General features: G+C 44.6%; 1 long non-coding RNA gene across 1 annotated transcript; it reads right to left on the bottom strand.

Moving 5' to 3' along the window:
- Positions 1–3483: 3483 nt before the first annotated feature.
- On the bottom strand, positions 3484–6742 carry LOC116560562. Its single transcript, XR_004273023.1, has 3 exons — positions 5500–6742; positions 4919–4984; positions 3484–4440 (listed from the first exon to the last, which is right to left on the bottom strand). It is a non-coding gene; the product is annotated as an uncharacterized LOC116560562 (long non-coding RNA).
- Between the last annotated feature and the right edge of the window lie 10568 nt (positions 6743–17310).

The raw sequence follows: 17310 nt of genomic DNA on the forward strand, positions 1-17310 counted from the left end.
AAAAAAAAACAAAAACTTGCAAATAGCATTGCAAGATTACCCACCTACCCTTAGAGTCCAGTGGAAAAAGATTGTGCTAAATGGCATCTTTGCTGGGATTTCAGCATCTAACATTCAAAGATCTAAACAAAGCCTTCAACATCTAATCTAATCCTTTGTTTCACAGGGATATGCAAGACCCGAGCACCAAGGTCACACAGCAAGTTAGCAAGATGGGAAATAAAAATCATGTCTATTGATCTGTCTGTGGCAGCACAGGCAGGTTACATTATTTCAGAGGTAACTGTACCAAATGAATTACCAGCACCAGCAGTAAGTCCTTAAAAAGGCTAAGGGCATCCGTTAATTCATTACCAACTGCTCTATGCTGGACCCACTCACAAGGAGCTCACATCGATTTTCCAGTGCAAGCCTCTGCCCAATGTAATCTTTGATAAGAAAAAAAGCAAGACAAAAGCAAGGGTCACGAACGAGCCTCGGGGAAACAACCGGATGCTCGAGTTAATTCCTACTCACGTCTACCTTTATCAGAGTCAGGAATAGCATCCTATGGAAGTATTCCAAAGGTAAAGTTGCAAAAGAAAACTCAGTACAATGAACATTCTCATAATAAATGACCTTACAGCATGTTCCAAGTTCTAGAACAGTTCCTGGACTTCGTCCGTATCCTTCATAAAATGTTTTATTTGGTTTTTGTGGCCAAAGGCATCAGGATAAGAGCTCCACCCTGACCTGCTCAGGGTACAGGTCTTCCAGGAGATTCCAGCAGCTGGTAAACACAGCCAGTGGCAGAGTGCCTAAGCAACCAATACCCAGGCAGGGAGCACGCACATACAGCATGCCAGGCTGCATGGAGGCGTGGACTTCACAGTCCTCTTGGCAGCAAGAATCGCCAAAGAGCTCTAGGCCAGTCTCAGACTCGTTCACATCTAAAGACAGAAGAAATAGGTGTTCTGGCCAGTCTTACTGTCCAGTCCCTTCTATCACACTATCTCTCAGGGTGTCCTGAAGGCTCCTCTGCTGCCCTTTCCTTCTCTTCCTGGCCTCCACCTGTTCCTTGAACACACAGCCCTGCGCAGAGCCTCAGCACTATCCAAAGCCTCTTCCCCCAAGGGTTACATGGCTCTCCCTCATCATCTTCTCAAGGAGGCCTCCCCTTACCATATTTTAAAGACTATTATCACATACATGCACATACACAAAACCCAATTTATCCCCTTTATCTGATTGTTTTTCATAAAGCGTATCAACTCAGATACTCTAGTTTATCTGGTCTAGCTCCTGATTAGACTGTGAAGCACATGAGAGAAGGGATTTCCCTTTTAGGTCTGCTATTGACTCCCCAGTGTTCCAAAAAACGCCTTGCCCATAGTAAAATGCAATACAATATATTACATGCATAGATGAATTAATAGCCAATTCTTCCTCAGGTTGGGAGAGAAGCATAACATTCCCACGATGAAGACTGAGAAAGGGTCTGTTCTCCATGGGAAATGACATGGCCTTCCATTGGGGGACTTTGCCTAGTTCGACTTGATCCTGGCTGAATCACGCCTAATCCAAGTGTGGCACATGCCATTGGCCACTGGCAGCCAAGAGACCTATCCATACCTTCAAGGAAGGGGCACCTCTTCTCCACCTTGTGGGTTCCTAGAGCAACCTCAATGAGTGTCTTTATCTGGTAAGACAGGGAATCAGGTACATCCATTCCTTGAGACCTCAAGTGTAGCCAGGAAGCATATGTGACATTCACAGCGTCTTTTCCAGGAATGTTTTGGAGGGGAGTAGAAGAAAACAATCTAAATATCACTTGGTAGACAAAGGTTACATTGTTTTAAAGCCTCTAAGAGTAGACAGTAAAGTTATGAAACTCTATCATAGACTATTGCGTTCATTAATTTACGTTGTTTAAATTCAAGATTCTTTTCCATTAAGTTATTTCTTAGTTCACTTCTATAGAAAAAAACTGATTTTTCACATGCAGGTTTAACACAGGGAGTGTTTTTGTTTGTTTGTTTGTTTTTTAAGAGACAGGGTCTCTCTCTGTCATCCAAGCTAGAGTGTGGTGGCGCAATCATAGCTCACTGCAGCCTTGAACTCTTGGGTTCAAGCGATCGTCTCCTCCCAAGTAGTTGAGACTACAGGTATGTGCCACCACGTGTGGCTAACATTTTTGCATTCTTTTGTAGATACAGTCTTGCCATGTTGCCCAGACTGGTCTTGAACTCCTATTCTCAGGCATCCTCCTGTCTCAGCCTCCCAAAGTACTGGGATTATAGGAGGGAGCCACCGTGCCCAGCCAGGGAGATTTTTGATCATACTCTTCAAAACAGTAGTGACCCTGGCCGCAGTTCATTGTGTTTTACCAGGCTCTTCTCCCATTTACTACAAGGAAGGGAAAACTGATCAAGAGCTTGTTTGACACTCTAGTTTTAACACTTGATGGGTTTTTTTTTTCCCTTTTATTTCAGATACTTGAGCTATAGTAGAAGTGAATATGGCTTTTTTCTCCCCCAAAGTGTAATAACCACATTAACACTTTTGAGACAGGGTCTCACTCCCATCACCTATGCTGGAGTGCAGTGGAATGATCTCAGCTCACTGTAGCCTCTGCTTCCTGGGTTCAAGCAATTCTCCCACCTTAGCCTCCCAGGACCTGGGACTACAGGCACGTGCCACCATGCCCAGCTAATGTTTGCATATGTGTATTTTTAGTAGATACAGGATTTCTTCATATTGCCTAGGCTGGTCTCAAACTCCTGGGCTCAAGTGGTCCTCTCACCTCGGCCTCCCAAAGTACTGGGATTACAGGCATGAGTCACCACACCTGGTCCAGCACATCTTGAATAAAACTACTAAACCTCAAGAACACTTACTTTTCCATTCTAGCTAGCTTGCTTTCATCATTTTGGAGTGAATAGTTTTTTTCCCCAAAGATCTGCAAGCAAGAGTAGAGATTATGAAGGCATAAGACTATCTTTGTTTGTTATGAGTACTAGTCAACAGTCAACGCATTCCTACCAACGGATTGTGGAGGCTGCCTTCGGATTGAGAATACTTTGGAGTGTTGCCAAAAAAGACCCAGTGAACCCTGGCATCATGTAGACAGCTGCTGCGTATCTCTATTAGGAGTGTATTCTTCTGAACAGACTTTAAGAACAAAAGTTAAAGGCAACTAATTCCAAGAAAGAACTGCTAAGTGGATACTTACTGATCATTAAAGTCAAGTCGGGTCTTGACAAAAAGTAAAGAGCCTTTGTGTCTTCTGTTCCCACTTCTGGTTGTATTTGACTACCTGTAGCATATGTTGCAGACCTCCTTGTTAGCTATGAAGGAAAAAGGAAGACTCATAATGCCAAAGCCCACATACTCCAGGATATATGTCAATTTTACAGTGTTCATAATTGTATATTACTATATAACTACATAACTGTAGTTATGTCAAAGGCGTGCAGGTTTGTATTCTCTCTTTTTTTTTTTGGGTTGCTATTAGTCTTTTAGTGGCTACAAAGGAGTCAGTCAAGTAGATGGTCTCCTAATTTATTCAATCTTGTTAGCCACTCATTTTAAAATGTATGTAATAATCCTGTGATGAATATGTTTGGTATGAGTTTTCCAACGTTATATATTTTGGGATTTCTGGAAGTGGGATCTCTGGTTTGAGAGCCATTTGTTTTTGGCTCTTGATATGTCTGTTGCCCTGTTTTCCAAGAGGCATATCACAATTCACAACCCTGTAAGCAATGTCTTCTCATCACTACTAACACTTTATAGATTGTATTATATGCCATGCCGATGCACTGTTTGAAACTTGTCATATTAACTCATTTAATCTTCACAATCACTTCTCCAAAACAGGTCAACCACCAGTTCAGAGAAAGAGTAACAATGCTGGTGCTGGTGGTAATGACTGAAATAGTGTTCCACATCAATTAGGTCTCAGTGAGTTAGAAACTAGAACCAAAACCTTGTTAAACTTATGTGTGGACTTTATAGAGCTAAGAAAACAAATTCAGAATGGAGATTTTGTCCAAAACCCTATTAGGGACTCATATGAGACTAGAATCTGATCACCTCAATCCCAGTCTGTTACCCCCACCCAAAGTCCTGTTGCCCCTCAGTAACGTTCTTGGATCCCTGCTAGAAGACAGATCAGCAAGTCAAGGTGTAAAGAACAGTTTCCTACCTGGGAAAGAACCAAAAGCCAGGAGTGTCTGTGTGCATGTGAGTATGTGTACACATGCCTGTGTGGGGGCAGGAACTGAGATCCCCACAGGGACTGCTGACCTTGTCGCTAGAACAAGAGGCCAACAGCACACAGTCCAACCCTCAACTTACCTTCTGCTTAATTTATCTTACCACATATTTGAACACTTTGGAAGATTCAACACTCAGATTCTTGGAGGTGCTCTACCTTAACCATCACTGTCGCTAAGACATCTGCAGAAGACAGGGAGGAAGAAAAAGCCCCATCAACAAAGCATCCCAATAGTGCTTCAGTATCACATGCTGGTTGGGATTTTTACCCTCAAACTGACCTACATGCAAGATGAGAACATGCTTTATGTTTAAGTTTATACTAGACTTGGGAATGGATTTGGAGACAATGGCCCCTGGGTAATATTGTTGTTCAGATTAAGCCTGAGAAATATAAAACCTTAGACATAATACACTACAAACAACAAAAAACATGTTGAATTGGTGCATATGTAAAGTTGGGACAGTATACAGCTTGAAATCTGGATCAGAAAGATTAATTTTGTCCATTTCCTGACATGACTAGTCAAAGATTTTGCATCCTGAGTACACACCTGTTTTCTGCCATTAGTTTAAAAGATGGGTTTATGGGGATTCAGGTCTCTAAACATGATCAATAGATTGGGAATATATTTAGTATTCCCCAATTAAGAGATCTTACCTCCTGGATAATGTTGTGAGGCTAGAGCAGAGCCATTTCCAGGAAGTGAGGAAAATATTGTTGCATCTATATTGGACGACAGAAGAAAGGGAGAGAGAAGTTAGTTTTGCTTCCTATAGTGTCTCAAACTTAGTTCAGATATTGATCATGATTGTGGCAGTAAATACATGAAGCATATTTAGCACACATTCTGTGCCAAAGTACTGATGTTCAAAATGCTGCCTATAAACTGGTTAATCCTCACGACCCTATGAGATGCTATCAAGTCATGCAAAAGGCATTGCTACAGGTGTGCACTACCATGCTTGCTAATTTTTAATTTTTTTTTTTTTTTTTTGAGACTGAGTTTTGGTCTTGCTGCCCAGGATGGAGTACAATGGTGTGATCTCAACTCACTGCAACTTCCACCTCCCAGGTGCAAGCAATTCTCCTGCCTCAGACTCCCCAGTAGCTGGGATTACAGGCACCTGCCACCACGTCTGGCTAATTTTTTGTATTTTACAGAGACTAAACAGAGAGGTTGCCCAAGGTCACATAGCTAGAAAGCTGGCTTCCTTCATTTTCAACCTCAGTCACCTCACCTGTAAAATGGAGATTCTACGACCAATTTCAAGATTCCTGAGGAATTCGCAGTGGAGCATTTGTGAGCAGCCATGTCTTTATATAGTGAGGGCTCAAGTGGCATTCACTCTTTCCCCTATGAGGAAAGGTTTATTTCTGAGAAAAAAATACAGAAATATCATGACAGAGGTGGGAGGGACCTGAGGAGTCACCATGGCACCCACGCTTCCTCTCTATACTTGGGTCAAATCCTTTCTCCAGCTTCTTTGGTCACTTAGAGTAGTGAGCACACCACCTCCAATGCAGTCCAATTCATCTCACTACAAAGAGGTAAGTTCCTCGCCAGTAAGGAAGAAACTTCTGACAGCTCTTCCAATACTTAGAGCAGCTACCAAGTAATCCCTTCCGATTCCCAAGACTCCCACCTCCCCTGGTAACTGTCCCTGGGTTTCAGCTTGATAAAGCTGCCTTCAAAGTATGGTACTTGAAACAGAGTTGTATCAGGTAGGACATGACTGTGCCAAAATAAAGGGGGACTTAACCCTCCCGTGATCTGCTACTTCTACTTTGCAACCCTAGGTTGTATTCTCCAAGTAATTCTGAAACAGCCAAGCCTATGATACAGATCCCAGCTCCTAATCCCAATTATCATCCATCCTCCAAAGCTGCCTCTTGATACTACAGTGGCTAAAAAGGGCTTTTTACAAAATAAACACAGACAATTTCTCTCGGCTGGAACAGGAGAGCAAGACTATGAAACCCTGCGTTTGTGGCCTTCAAGCCCACTAAATGATTAAAAGTCTGAGCTTCAGTTTGAACTAAAGCCCTAATGGCCAACACAGTCAGTTCCTGTTGCTAACTCTAAAACTGTTCAAATACTTCCAGCTCTTTCCCCTATAGACATAAGAAAATTGTCTTTTACAACTCTTGTGTTGGGCCTGGTTGTAAGATCACTTCCAACCAGTGACTGTCATTTCTGTCCAGAGTACTTAACTGCCAGTGCGAAGACCCTCCAGAGTGCTTCCCCTCAGGCCCGGTAACCAATAACTGTCAGGCTGGTGCCCAGAGGACTGCAATAAGCACAGCCCACCTGCTGCATGCATGGACTGCAGCCTGAGTGAGAGATGGGGTTGCTCTTGAAACCACATCATAAGTTCACATGTTCTGACACATCTCCATTATTAAACTCCAGAAAGGTGGCCAGGCGCAGTGGCTTGTGCCTATAATCCCAGCACTTTAGGAGGCTGAAGTTGGAGGATCATTTGAGGCTAGGAGTTCGAGACCACCCTGGGCAACATAGGGAGACCTCATCTCTGCAATGTTTTCTTTTAAATTAATTGGTGGTGTGGGTCTGTAGTCCCAGCTACTTGGGAAGCTGAGGTGGGAGGTTCACTTGAGTCCAGGAGTTCGAGACTGAAGCGAGCCATGATTACACCACTGCACTCCAGCCTGAGTGATAGAATAAGACCCTGCCTCTAAAATAAATAAATATATGAACTCCAGAAATAAATGGGAGTGTCTCCTGGATCCTTCCAAGCTCCCAGTATCTCTTAAGAGCTTACACTTACCCAAAACTTTTTCTTCCCTCTTTTTTCTGATTGGGCTTAACAACTTTATTTGAAATGAAAATATTTAGGGTTACAGAAGCTCAACCATTATCTGATGAACCAGCAAGATGACCTCATCCCACTCATAAGCTCTTAGACTACCATGTTTCTAGAAGCTATAGTAAGAGCAAGGGGCTATTCTCATCTTCACGAGCCACTGCCGCCTAAGATATGAGTTTGGGAACTCAGAGCTGGGAAGGGTGATTAAAGAAGGGAGGGGGAAAGATACACTCAAGATAAACTAAGCTTTTGAGCAGTGCTGCCATCGAGCTCACGTTTTCCTTGGGAACAGCTTTGCGTTGAGTGAAACTGGTTCATTCCAGCCTGCGGCCTGGAAATGAGCAACTCCTGGCAGAAGCAGAAGCGTGGAAGTGCAGTCACTGCTCCCATACAAGGCATGGCCAGAAACAAATAGTGGTGACTTATTTAGAAAGTTACTAAGTTGCTACCATTATGTTTTTTGCTCTGCACAGCATCGGAAAGTGACTCCCTACAGAGTGCCCAGCAGATACAGAGCGCCCAGGTCACAGTGGCCGGGCTTGCCAGGCTTCTTTTCATTTCTTTTCAATGGTCACTTTGGTGCAGAAACTCCCACCTGTCCCCTAAACTCAAGGGGGGCCCAGGATATGCATTTACTTATCTGGAGCAAAATCAGCTTCTTGGGCTCCACTAGCCCCCTTAAACTACCAACTTCAGAACATGAGTACTGGGGGGAAAGTTTAACTTAATCCTCACAGGATTCTAAAATGTAACATTTCGTTTCCATCTTTGTCTCTTGTTCTGGAGAGAGCCAAAGGCCTTGTAAGAAGTCTGACTAGATAAATCTCAAGACTGTGTAAAAGGAGGAGGGACACATCTGCACGCAGCCTCCCAGCTGTCCCCACTGATGTTCATGTTGTAAACACATGTGAGCAAAGCTATCTGGAACCCTCCAGACAAGCCCAGATTTCAGGTAAACACCACCAGGATACTGCAGTCAATCTCATGTGGGGTGGAAGAATTGCCCAGCTGATACTTGCTTAAATTTCTGAGCCACTAAGAGGTGACAAAATGGTTGTTTCTTTAAGCCACTAAGTTTTGGGGCAGTTTGCTGTCCAACAATAAACATCCAGAACTTAGTATGCTCAAGCAAAATTTAAAATAAAAAAGGAATTGACACAGACATAAGGACATTGCAAAACTTTAAAGACAAAAAGATCTTAAAATCAGAGAGACAGGATTGATCACCGTGAAGAAATGTCGCTTAGATTCCATAGCCACAATGGAAACAAGAGAGAGTGGAATAATTTCTGGAAGATGTTGAGAGAAAAAGTTTTCAACTTAGAGTCATGTACCCAATACAACTATAATGAGACTGGGTGTAGTGGCTCATGCCTGTAATCCCAGCAGTTTGGAAGGCTGAGGCAGGTGGATCACCTGAGGTCAGGAATTCAAGACCAGCCTGGCCTACATGGTGAAACCTCATCTCTACTAAAAATACAAAAACAAACAAACAAAAAAAAACCCTATAGAGAAGTGTGGTTTGAAATACAGAGAAAGAGGTGAACAAATAAAACACTAAAGCTTTTTCATAGATAACGAAAAAAGCAGCACCCACCAGAGAGGATTCACCCTCTTCTCAGGGGGGACAGATGGATGGAACAGCAGGAGCCCACAGCCTGGATCCTTTTCCCAGGGGGTTCTCTGGAAAGCTAGGAAGGGAACCTGGCAGATCCAGGTGAAGTCTTTCCACTCCTGTACCAGGGAATGGGTAGATTTTCAGAGCTTAGCTTCCTTTAAAGCAACCCCTTTGAGGGTGAGTGGCCATGTCGGTATGCTCTTCAAGGGACTCCCCAGAGAAGTTCACTGCCCAGCCAGTTAACAGCTCCAAGACCAATGCAGCAGCCATATGCAGTAGCACATGTCTTTGACCCTGAAGGAGCTTCACACCCAGGGAAGGATCCCAGAGCGTGAGAAAGCCAGAACCCAGGAGCTAGCCCAGAGCTAAAGGGATGCAGCACATCACCCAATCTTCCTCCACCAAGGAGGCTGCTCCTTCTGTGCTGCCTCTGCTGTATGAAGCAGCTGGGAACAGTTTCCCACGGGGCTTCAAGTAGTAAGGACCAGCTATTGCCCCACTAGGAACAGCTTCCTTGGGCCCAGACCAGGAAGTACTCACTAGACTTCTAGATGTCTGCTGTTTCACTCTGGCTTGGGGAGGGAGACAGAAAAGCCACTGAGCTCTGCAGAAGGCACTCCACATCAGTCTGCAGAAAGCTTGAATCACAGCTCCCAGGGACTTCAGCAGAGAAGCTGCCAGCAGCCACTCTCTCTCTTTGCCTGAACAAGCCCTGGGGCATGACTGGACTTAAAAAGCCGAGGGGGTTATCTATCTCCCTCTAGTCTCAGATAGGACATCTGGAGGCAACTGTGAACCTGACAGCCACCATGCAGCTAGTGTAGACATTCCCATGGTCCCCTCTAGTGCTCTGGGTTCTCTGTGGTAGGCAGACGGTGGGAACACCAGTGTAGGTTGGGGAACATACTAGGGGGCAGTTGTGACTACAGGAGCTTGGTGAGGGGCCACTGTCAGCATCACTCTGGCCAGGTTCTCCAGCGGTTCTGTGGCCAGACCATTTGGACTCCAAGAAGTATGCGTTGAGTCTCTTCCTGTAAAATCGCCATGGTGCTTTGAGAAGATGCCCTCTGAGATCACACCATGGGGCAGGGTAGCCGTCTGTCCTGGCTCAGGGAGGGCTGATAAGGCCATCCCAGGGAGAACATATGACTTCACCTCAGAAGTAGCTACTGGAAGGCCATGGGAGAAAGCAGTAGGTATTAACGCTTTGCCACCCAGAGATGCATCTGCCACGGTGACTCTCGCCTCACTGGAGATGAGCTTGGCTCTTAAGCAAGCAAGCCCCTTGATGGCAGAATTTGGGATGTCTGTAGGAATTCCCCAAAGCAAGTCAATCAGAGAGCATTCAGCTTGTGACACAGGAAGAGCAGAACTGGAGACAGGAGAAAGCTGTGTGGTAACAGAAATAGGATCTGGCCTGCCTTCTAGGGACAATCAGGCCTCAGTGGCCAAGCCTGCCCAGGCTGTCCCCATGGGAAGCACGGCGTGTCGTCAGGCAAGAGGCTAGTCTGTACACACAGCTGCTTGTACCCTCCAGGAAGCTTTCCGCTCCCGAGAGGGGCTGAGAGAAAGCAGCTCCCCTTCCCAAGATGTCATTCTTTCTCATAAGCCCAAATCTGAGTGTTTAGCTGATCCTGGTGAGTCCACAAAGGCTGGTCCATCTTCTCAAGTGTTCTCCAGTCTTCCCCATTCTAAAGTGAGGACCAAACTTCCAGGTTGGTGGTCACCATGGAGCTCGTTACGGAACTTGCAATGCTGGAAGGGACCTCTCTGCTGCCTGAGGCCCAGGCAAAAGTACTTTTTTTCTGGGTTTTCTGGCCACATTGTGTCAAAGACCGATGTTTCTATAGAGGTTGAGGAAGAGGCTATTTTCAGATCCTTCTCACTTGTTTCTGGCAACTTGGTGGCCAGGACGCTGTCTGCTGCAGGCTTGCTGAACAGCATTAGAGAGACTGGCTGAACCACGTGGGGTACCGACGCTTCTGAGGTCCCAAGTCTCTTCTCCATTTGGGTCTTTGGACCAGTGATGCTTTTAACAGCAGGTTTGGAGGAGGTTCTTTGAAATGGAATGGGAGACTTTGTAACACAGGGCTTCATGATCTTTTCCCTGGAATCTGCTCAAGGATCCCAGAAGATACAACACTTTATCTCCTGCCTCAAGCATAGTTCTTAGCTGGCAAGGCCACATGCACAGCCAGAGCTTGGGTGGCAGGAACGTGTACTTTCGTGTTCCAACAGGCATGGAAAGAACATGGGGTCATGTTCTTTCTACCACAGGGAGACGCCCTGAAACATGATCTTGTCAAGGTTTGCCTCACAGTCATTGATTCCTGCGGCCCTAAAGCCACAGGCAGAAATAACAGCGTGACAGTGGGGGCCAGCCCAGATGGTCTGGTTGTACCAGATGTTCCAAGGAAACCAATTTCACATCATCAGGATGGAGAACTCACCCACATTGTCTTTGAGAACAACATGGCAGTGTTTCATGGGGATGAAGATTTCTATCCAAGAGAGTCTGAGTCCTGTAGGAAGAAAAGAACTGGGTGGAGGCGCAGGGAAGAACATCTGTTTATATGAGTGCTCTCAACAGCAAAGCTTCTATTTTGTCCTTTGCATACGTTTCCTATGCCTGGGCCAGAAAACAAGCACGTTCAAGTTGTTGAGGGGAAGATATGAAGAAAGAGGCTTTAAAAATACGATCAAAAAGACGTAACAAATGATTCATAGGATATGGTATTCCCTTCAGCTGATATTTAGGACTGACTCCCTCAAAAGAGTCGGGGGAATGGGGTAGAACCTTGTAGGGAAAGAAAAGTAATCCTTTCTACCCTTCATAATTCTTAACCAGGACTCCCTGTAACAAAGACAGGTTAACAAGCAAAAGCACAAACAGAAGTTTGATAATGTGTATGCCTCCTGTATACATGGGAAATAACCCAGAGAAATGACATTTCAAAGAAAAAAGTTTAAACTTCAGGTTTCAACACCGTCAGTTCTCCGAAACAAAGAAAGAAGAGTATGGGGAAAGACCCCGTTGAGATTAGAAGACCAGGAAAAGCCCCTTAGACAAAGGTGAGGTTGTTGTGCAGGTTTAAATCATGGCTTCTCCATTAAGTCTCTAGTGATTTAGCCATCCTTCTCCTCCTGGTACAGAAAGGGAGATGCTCTTACAGTTGAAGACTTTATTAATGTAACTTTCTCTTAAAATTGCAACTTTTCAGTCATATTGTTGTGGCAGCATATTTTGGTCTCCAACCACCTGAAGTCACACAGAGGGAAGTGGTCTTCACGGAAGCCACTGAAAAGATAGCTCTGGCACCTGCTGAGAATGGTACAGGGAGGGAGAATTTTCCTGTCCTCTAAGGCTTTGATGACTGAGTCTATGAAATAAACTGGCAGTAGACAGATTAACAGGAAAAAAATACACACTTACTATGTGCACGGGGTCATCACATGAAAGAAATGTGAATACCCCCAAACTCAGTGAGATCTAGAAGCACATTCACTCTCTTCACAGGGGAGGCTGGAGAGGGATGTAAGCAACTTAGGGAACCGTAAATGAGTTTCTGTGGGAAGCAAAATTGTAAGCCCCCCACTGGACTGAATAGACCCCCTCTCACCAAGGGAACCAAAAAACAAACCTGAGTTCCAGGCCGTGATAGACTGGGAGGTCAGAGAGGCCTTGTCATCTACCCCCTCTTTCACTCAACCCCCATTAGGCCTTCTTCCCTAAAGGTTCAACAGAAACCAGCTTTCGACAGGCTCGCTTCACCAGTTTCAACCAATCACATGACGCTGTCCCTTCCTTTTGCTGTTTTGACAGCAACTGACCAGCATTCCTTCCTAACAGAGACCACCAGTCACGAAGTGGTTCTGATCAGTCTACAGAGGGCGTGCACTGAGGGCCTTCATGTCCTTTGCTTCACTTTTTGTCACAGATTCTAAATGAATGTTAAGTCTTTACCCCAAAGTGAACATGGAATGCATGTTACATACATGTGAGCCTACTATGCACTCACTCCTCTTCATGAATATTCATAGCTCCTCCTATAAACTGTTGAATATGTGTATTCAGCCCTTGAACATAAATTTTCATCTCATCCTTCTCTCCCTCAGAGCACTTGCTTTTCGATTTCAGCTGGTAGCTCCACTTCCTGCTTGCAGTCATGGTACCCTCCTTTCCAAAGGTATGAACCTCATGATTCTTCAGTTGATGCTGGGAAAGATGGGTGGGACCTCAGAAGAACAGGTGACAGCCTGTGACGAAGTCTCTCTGGGCGTGGGGTCAAACCTCAGTCTCTTCTCCTGTTTTGAGCTACCTTCCTTGGTTGATGAGATTCCTGGGGAAGTCATGACACTTGAGTTCCTTTTGGAGGATTGCCTTTTTTTTTTTTTTTTTTTTTTTTTGAGACGGAGTCTCTATCACCCAGACTGGAATACGGTTGTGTGATCTTGGCTCACTGCAACCTCCACCTCCTGGGTTCAAGCTATTCTCCTGCCTCAGCCTCCTGAGTAGCTGGGATTACAGGTGTGTGCCACCATGGCTGGCTAATTTTTTTGTATTTTTAGTAGAGATGGGGTTTCACCATGTTGGTCAGGCTGGTCTCAAACTCCTGACCTTGTGATCCATCTGCCTCGGCCTCCCAAAGTGCTGGGATTACAGGTGTGAGCCACCAGGACCGGCCAAGGATTGTCTTTAGGCAGATAAGGTGAGCTCAAAGCTAGCCTCTGTCTTCATTCACTGTCTCTCAAATGCTCTTAGTTCAAAGTAATCAGCACACCAAAGCATATTTTGGGGCCGCATTTTCTGAGCTTCTTCAACAGACAGATCGCAGTGAGGCAGCATTTGCTCAGCACCAATATAAATTGAGAAGTTGTTGGTGTGACACCCAGATCAGCCATTTGCCACCCAAATCCCCAGCACAATGTCAGACAGGAAGCTCTCTCAAGTGTTAGCTACTATCAGGGAAGTAACTACTCCCTGAATCTGTTTCCTCATCTCTAAGGCTGTTATCACTACCTGAAAGGACTTTAGCCCAGTTTAGTCCATGGCATGCTTTTCTATGTTCTCACAACTGTTTTTATTCTATTGGGAGTGGGTAGGGGTGGAGGATTCAGAAAAGCTTAAGATACGGCCCTTGAGAACATGGTCGGGTTATGGACAAAACCATGTTGTGAAGAAGTACACAAGCCAGCCTATGATGGCCAATGTAGGCACTCAGAGGGTGAGAGAGATCCTGTGAATCCCTCCACATTGTTCCTATCCCCTCTGTTGATGTGGGGCTTTGGGGAGGACTTTAGACTACAAAAAATAAGGCTCCAGTTAGTTGCTTGACTCTTCTCCACCCCAGACTAATTCATCAGCATATCCTGTTGACTCCTTCAAAATATCTAGAATCCAACTGGTTTTCACCCTTACCTCCGTACTGCCATGTCACACTTGGCATCTCCCTAACTCATCTCCCTGCTTATACCTTGCGGAATTCTTCATTATATAGAGTGATTTTTGTTCAAAGACAGATCCCACCTTGCTCACATCAATACCCTTTAGTAGCTGGCCCATCCTTCAAAATGAAATATACTCACGCATGACATAATGACATCTTAGTCAACGATGAACTGCATACACAATGATGGTCCCACAAAATTCTAATGGAGCTAAAAGATTCCTATCACCTAGTGAAGTCTTCATGAACTAGCCTCATGTAGGCCTAGACGAATATGTCTGTATCTACATTTCCAACAACAACAAAAAAAGTATAAAAGTAAAATAGAAAAAAGCTTATAGAAGAATACAAAGAAAACATTTGTTGGGTATGGGGGATCCTGCCTGTAATCCCAACACTTTGTGAGGTCAAAGCAAGAATACTGCTTGAGCCCAGCCCGGGCAACATAGGAGACCCCATCTCTTTCAAAAAAAAAAAGGTAGGCATAGTACCACACACCTGTTATCCCAGCTACTTAGGAGGCTGAGGCATGAGGATCACCTGAGCCCAGGATGTCAAGGCTGCAGTGAGATGAGATTGTACCACTGCACTGCAGCCTGGGTGACAAAGCAAGACCTGTTTCTTAAAAACATAAACTATTTTTGTATAGCTGTATGTACCTGTTTTAAACTAAGTATACAAAAACCAAAAGAAAACTAAAAAATTTATAAAGTAAAAAAGTTATAGTAAGCTAAAGTTAATTATTGAAGACAGCAAAATTTTAAATGTAGTGTAGCCTAAGTGTGCAGTATTATAAAGCCTACAGCAGTGTAGAGTAATGTCCTAGTCAAGCAGGAGCAGCTGCAAGAAACAGACCTCTCGAACACGGAACTGGGAAGGAAGAGGTGTTCATTATTATTATTACGGCCAGGAGCCAGGTGACGATTTGTCTAAATGGACCAAGCTCACCTAACAAAGAGAAGCTCTGCCTTTATATAGGCTTACACTCTAGAAGATATTATACATGAAAGAATCTTAGGTTCACAGCCCTAGAAATTGCAAGTGAAAGGGTCTTGGGTTTACAGTTTAAGAAATCACATATGAAAGGGTGTTTGTTGGGTCTACAGCTTTAGAAATCACATATGAAAGGGTCTTGGTCGATGGAGGAGTGGGGTGGGGTTTTGATCTTAAGTAAAAACAATGTCTTACGGAGAGATTCCCCCCACACACACCATGCCTGCTATTTACAGGAAGGTGATTTAGGAGGCGCCAGTCAGCCAGGCTTTTCTTCTGTTGAAATGCAGTGTGGAAGTCAAGGGGGAGGTGATCTTAGATGCCTGGGTCTCCTTTCTCACCCCCGCCTTTGAGACCCTCACCACTCTATAATATTAGTGAGACGTCTCAGTCTCATTTTCCAGATCCTCTAAAGAAACTGATTGATAATGACAGATATAAAACATTTGTGATATGGTTCGTCTGGTCTATTACAGCAGTAAAGGATTTCTTAGCCATTTAGAGGAACAAGGGGAGAAAACAGGTGAGTAGTAAACAAACACCCACTCTTGTTATCACACTTACGATGGGGGTTTTTAATCCTCCCAAGGCTGAGGACCAATCTTTAAACAAGAACTCAGGGTTGAATTTATGCTATATCTGCACAGGCACGTGTGCTAGTTTGGTTATATTCTTAACTGCATGACCCTGGTCATCTATGTGTAGGCAGCAGTTGGTTAGTTTGAATTTTTTATAGACTCCTCCTTCAGCTGCCAGCAAATAATCTAAGGCCAACAGGTTCTGATAAACAGCATTTCTCATTTGAGTTTCTTGTCCGGATAAAATGGACAGAGCTTTGTCCATTTCATTAATGAGTATTTCCAAGGCAGCCTGCAGCTGGACGATCTGATTTAGCATATAGACAGAAGTCCAGTGTCCCCACGAACCATTCTCTGTCCCTGTGGCTGGCCTATAGTACTCAATAATTCTTTCCAGTGGCCACTTATTATTTTCCCATTTACCTATTTTCAGATTTCTTTTCTCCCAGAAGGAGTAGACTGGATGTCCTAACAGCTCACCTGTCTTAACAGATAATAGGAAAAAAGAAGCCTTAATGATGCCTATGACACAGCTACCTGTCCGTCTTTCATGTAGCTGTACGTATGCCCTGTGTCTGCATATCCAGTACAATCCAGGAGGGGCTGTCCAGTCCCTCCAGGACCGAGGGTGATTCTAAGCATCCTGTAATTTTGGAAATTTTAGGAGGGTGTTCTTTTCAGTATAGTTTGAGCTTCACTAGGTTCCAGTGTCCACTGTTCCATTATACAGTCACTGCCCTAGGCAGCTACACTTCCTAACTGGAACAGTGAAATCTGTTCCTTCTCTGGCCAAACAATATTGTCCAATAATGGAAACCTTTAAAACCCAGAAACTGTTAGTTTGAATCCTTTGAAATGAGGTCAGGTCAGGGACAGGGTCAGAGGGTAATAACTCACGGGCTTCCCATGGCCACCTGTCACCCATAGTCGTCCCACCACATACATAGCAAGTAACATTGAGGGAACGGGCCACATTTTCAGCAAATTGGAGGAACAAGTCCTTTGTCTCTTTCGGAAGTTCCAGCACTGGCTTATTTAATATACCATAAAAGTGCTGGTACACTGGCCGGGCTGAGCGTTTTTGGATTTTTCCCCTGAATCTGGATCCTGACTCCTGGGTCAAGCCATTTCCCATCAATTCCTAGCATTATACTCTCCCCCTTTTCCCATTTAGGGTCTTGGGGGTTTGTGATTATTCTTTTCTTTTTTTTTAATTTTTTTCTTTTTTCTTATTTTTTTCTTTTTGAGACAGACTCTTACTCCGTCACCAGGCACCAGCAGGCTGGAGTGCAGTGGTGCAATCTTAGCTCACTGCAACCTCCGCCTCCTGGGTTCAAGCAATTCTCCTGCCTCAGCCTCCCGAGTAGCTGGGACTACAGGTGCGCACCACCACACCCAGCTAATTTTTTTGTATTTTTATTAGAGACAGAGTTTCACCATGTTGGCCAGGATGGTTTCAATCTCTTGACCTCGTGATCCACCCGCCTCAGCCTCCCAAAGTGCTGGGATTACAGGCATGAGCCACCGTGCCTGGCCTGTGATTATTAATTCTATTCGGTTACAATGTCCTGAGACACAAGGGACATTA

This window comes from Sapajus apella, unplaced genomic scaffold (genome assembly GCF_009761245.1).
Source record: "Sapajus apella isolate SASKATOON/1434 unplaced genomic scaffold, GSC_monkey_1.0 scaffold26, whole genome shotgun sequence".
NCBI lineage: Eukaryota > Metazoa > Chordata > Mammalia > Primates > Cebidae > Sapajus > Sapajus apella.